At 35.8% G+C, this 5090-nt stretch overlaps 1 long non-coding RNA gene across 1 annotated transcript; it reads right to left on the bottom strand.

Moving 5' to 3' along the window:
- Window positions 1-2332: 2332 nt before the first annotated feature.
- Window positions 2333-3420, bottom strand: LOC127528844 (uncharacterized). Its single transcript, XR_007935448.1, has 2 exons — window positions 3206-3420; window positions 2333-2799 (listed from the first exon to the last, which is right to left on the bottom strand). It is a non-coding gene; the product is annotated as an uncharacterized LOC127528844 (long non-coding RNA).
- Window positions 3421-5090: the final 1670 nt, after the last annotated feature.

Below are 5090 nucleotides of genomic sequence, written 5' to 3'. Positions count from 1 at the left end.
TATCCGAACTAACTAGGAACAAGGTTGGTTTAGTTAGTGAAATAGCTTGGATAATCCAACATACATAAGAATACCCAGCTTATACAAATCAAAGTACACTTAGACCTAAAATTAACTTATTAACACACACACTTGTTACAATATTTTGAAATGTCAAGTATTATAAAAAAACTGATTAAAGAAGTGGTTTGTAAATATTTTAATTGTCAATTTGTGTTTGATTTACAACACATTGCAGTTTAATTTTCCTGTACACTCCTCTGTTAACACAATAGTGCATCAATATTGAAATTAAAAAGCAAAATGACACAATATTTCACTTTGGAACCACCACAAACAAAAACTTTAACATGATTAGAATGAATAGAAACAAAATGCCTGTGATAACCTCACACTGCTGTAGCTCTCAGCAGACGCAGTGAAATTCTAACTGCCACCTACACTTCCACTTTCTCAATATACAATGGTAGAACAGACAATGACACATGGGATATGCACAGTAGCTAATGTCCAACATTTGATTTTTAACTCCTGTATTGATAAATTAAAACAATTTCTGTGCTATATTGCATATATCCATCCAAACATCTTTGTGATGTGGAGGTTGGGTGAACTAGTTATGTTTGATAAAAAGATTTTTAATAAATGACCTGGATGCTCCTTAATTTATATCTTTATAAACCTGCAGCTGGTTTGGTATAATTTGATGGTTTTGTGATCTATTAGACAGCTACTCTGATGATGCTTCACTCGTGTCAACCAACAAGGAATCTTTTAAAAGCTTTTGATTTATTTCTGACTAGTCGTCCCCTGTGTAGTAGTGAAACAGGACAGTGAGGAGGGTCCTGCCTGGCACCCCACTCCTGACATCACGCTTCCCCCTCCCCTCGGCCCACAGCCTCTGTCTCAGATTAGCGGGAATATATCGCTCCTGCAAGTGTAGTGTGATTCTTAGCACAATGAGAGGAGCAAATTATACAAAAAAACCTGATCTAAATCTGTTAAGTTTATTCTCTTGTTCACTTGCTAAGCCGAAGTGAGGTACGCCTTGAGGCTGGCGAATGAGTGAGGAGGGCGCCGGGCCCCGCCCCCCTCCCCTTAGCCTGCTGTGTCTCTCTTGGATTCGTGCAAATAAATCGGTACCGCAAGTGAACTATGTTACATAGTGCAATGAGAGAAAATCAACTGGAACGTTCAAGCAAATTAAAGAAAAAAAAAGGGATCTAAATCCGTTAAGTAGTTCTCTCGTGAAAAGCGGTCGGACATACAAACAGACATTGGATTTTATATATATAGAGAGAGATTGGATAAGTTTATAATTGCAAGGATCAAAGTGGAGCTGGATAGTGGATTGCTGTGGTGTAGTGCTGTTAATGAAAATGTGGACTTTTTCTATTTTTTTGGGCATTTTTCTTTTCTCCCATATATTAAGACTTCTCGATTCAACAGCACAATATTAGACTTTACCTGTTTACTGGAACATAGTATCACTATAAAAAATGCCTTTATTCAAGAAATTAGAAGAAATTTATGGTTATTTTCTAATATTGTTGCTTAATATATTGTTTAGATTTCTTTCTATATTTGTTTCTGTTGGTCTCTATGAGCATTCTTTCATTTTGTGACTCACCGAAAAATGTTTGTCCACCGTGGAAAATGTTCTGCAGACACCCAAGCATATACCTTCAGTTAAATAATAAAAAATGATACATTAAATGATAGGAGTATTATTTTAGTGTAACAACCAGTACACTAAAAATAGATACTGTAATTTTTTTTTTTTTTACGTGGGATGTGTTGGGGTTCAGATAATCGAAGGTTTTGATGAATGATGTACAGGTAATTGATGTTCTACTATCCATCAATGATTGCAGAGTTTGCATATTGGATTTATTGTTCAGAATTCCATGTATCAACACATACGTAATGCCCGCAAAAAGTAAAAAATATTTGACAAATAATAAATTGAAGAGAACTGATCTGACTTTACTGCATTGACTAGCATTGATATTGCAGAACTCCAGACATCTGGTTTAGAATCCCACGCCTTGTGTGCTATCTGACTATGTGGAGTTGTTCCACGTACTTCTGTTTTCTTTCTCCATTGCCAAGACTTCCATAATACATTTACACTTTATATATGTGATGCAATGGACTGATGAGCTATTCATGGGTGATTCTTGCTCTGCACATAATAGTGCTAAAGGAGGAACCAGCTTATCATGCTGATCATTCAAATAAGTAGGACAAAAAAATGAATAAATAGTCCACCACATTTTCATTTTTTCACTCAGATGATATTGATCAAAGAGGAATTCATTTACTCTAAAACTGCATCAAATGGAAATCATTTTTAATAGGGAATACTATATAACTTGTTAGGACAATTAGATTAGATTTTTTGTTGAAGGTTGTGTGACTTAATGTTAACTGGGATGAGTTTTTATGAAGCTGAGTATCAGATGATTTTAAAACTGTTACAATGAGCGTTACCCAACAGTAAAGATAAGCAACTGCCTCCCTACCCGAAAAAATGTTATTTTAGCTCTGCAGGTTAGGATACTTGTTTTTGCGCTTTGCAGCCTTAGTAGCTGATCTGCACAAGGTCGTAGGTTTGATTCCAGGAGTGTACCATCTGGAGGTGGGTATATTACCATCCTGTTATCCTCAGCCCAAAACTCTGAACTTGCTTAAACCAGATGTTGGCTTTGTTGGGAAGTAGCGGAGACCCCATTCATTTTGAGAACAGCGTGGGAAAATTTTTTTGATGAAGCAGCAGTCCATCAGAACACAGCAAACCTATTGCAATACATAAAATAATATCAAAATAAATGTGATGAGCAGATGTCAGGCAACAACAGGAATGTCTAAACATTACTGGTGTAAATGTGCATCATAAGAATTTCTGATACCCAAATAAAAAGTAGACACTTAGGAAATTAATTTCAGTGACTAGATCTGTAAGATTAATGAAAACCTACAATATCTTTGATACATTTTTCATAGCAAGGTCATAAATGGCAGCTATGAAACATACTATTTGTGTCTAGATTAATAAGGTAAGTACTCTTTTAAGCCTTATAAAGTTAGACAGCATATGTTTTTACTTTATGTAAGTTGAAAATTGTAAGGAACTATTCTAATTAATTACAAAAACAATTTAAGTATGCATGGAATCCGTCAAGATTTCAAAATCGGAACTTACTTGCGGCTTACTTTTCTCTTCACCTGTGAGTCACCATGGTAACAAAGTGGTCTCATTTTTCAAATACCTGGAAGTAGAGAATTGTGAAGAGAAAAAAAGAAATGCAAATTGGACAAAAAGGGCACAATACACTTGTCTCCTATATAATGGTTAAATTAGGTAATATGGAAACAAAAGCAGAGCATAAATTCAACGACTGAGTCTTACTAACTGTGTTTCCAGACTAGTGATACATATTGATGAACAGTTCATGAAACTAACAATAAAGATATACATCAATAAATACATTTCAGTTCAACCATGTGATATATACTGTATATATACACACTAGGAGTGATGAAAAGCTAGATCTAAAATATTCACATGACAAAAATGATCTGTAAAAATATTGTCTACAGAATTGATGGTCAAAAGTCTGGTTGGCCTTAAACATCCACAGCAGAAGAAAACTGCTACCATGGTGAGAATTATAGTAAACAATCAAAGAGTGATGTAGGGATACCTGACTATTTGGATTATTTATTGGACAGTTGAATTACTTTTTCATAAATATTGAACATGAGCAAGTTCTGTGCATTATGAGTACTCTTTGACATTTTGTTGACTCTTGGAATTAATTTTGCTAAAGAGAACCTCTAGCTAATGAATTTGGACTAGGAGAAATTTAAGGAGAATCACTTTGTTCCAGGATCCAAATATCAATTGAAAGAATGGAAGCGCGATGAATACTGAAAATATCGATATCTTGATAATGGGTGTGTGTCTGTCTGCATGTGTATGTGTCTGTGTGTCACGGTTTCTTGAGGATGGTCCAGAGCTAAAATGACTGGACGGAAAAATATCAAACTTCAAACTTATGTGCTGATTAGTTTTTGACCCAAATCATGCAAGAGAAAGAGGCACTCCACAGAAACCCTCAAATACCGTTATTCTGCAAGTAATTATGAGTTAATCTCGTCGATTACCATTGTAATGACCTATTTTATGATTTTAAGGTCAGCATCAGAGCAGTAAATAACACTTCACAACAATTTTTTTGAAACGTCTTGCTTCCTGAAAAGATTTTGCTGATTGTGACAAGTACCTACTGTGTGTGCACAAATACAGTTTTGATTTTACTGCATCACGTAGGAACTCTGAGAAACAGACATTTATATGTTTACTGACAATAATATATTTAGTCACATTTATGTTTCGCATAAGCTATTAAATTCAACAGAATTGAAAGTGTTTTGCTCCTGATTTTCTTTTGTACTCAATGTCTGGTGCATCACGTTGCAGTGTCCAACAGTAGTCAGCAAGCATTGACAGATTCCAGTTGCCCTGGTATCGTTTCTCCATCATAGCAATGTGCTGGTGAAACCTTTCACCGTGTTCGTCACTGAAAGCACCGAGATTTGTGAGGAAGAAGTCCAAGTGTGAGTGGAGGAAATGAGTCTTGAGTGACATGTTGCATTTCATTGTCTTGTATGCTTTGAGAAGTTTGTCTACCAGCTGAATGTAGTTTGGGGCTCTGTAATTGCCCAGAAAATTGTCAACAACATCTTTGAAGGCTTTCCAGGCAATTTTTTCCAGCCCAACTAACAGATCTTCAAACCACTTGTTACTCATAACATGTCTGATCTGGGGGTCAACAAAAATGCCTTCTTTGATCTTGGCAAAAACCTTTGCCTTCCTTGTTCAGTGCTTCCAAGAAATTCTTCATGAGTCCCAGTTTTATGTGAAGAGGAGGCAAAAATATATTTGCCAGGTCGACAAGCGATTCATGTGCCACATTTTTCTGTCCTGGAACTAACTTTTTACGGAGTGGCCAGTTTTGTCAAGAATAGTGCGACTCTTTGGCACGGCTGTCCCATTCACAGATGAAACAACAGTACTTTGTATA

Source organism: Erpetoichthys calabaricus, chromosome 7 (assembly GCF_900747795.2).
Source record: "Erpetoichthys calabaricus chromosome 7, fErpCal1.3, whole genome shotgun sequence".
Taxonomy (NCBI): domain Eukaryota; kingdom Metazoa; phylum Chordata; class Cladistia; order Polypteriformes; family Polypteridae; genus Erpetoichthys; species Erpetoichthys calabaricus.
The sequence above is the reverse complement of the archived record's forward strand: the minus strand, read 5'-3'. Positions and strand labels throughout refer to the sequence as shown.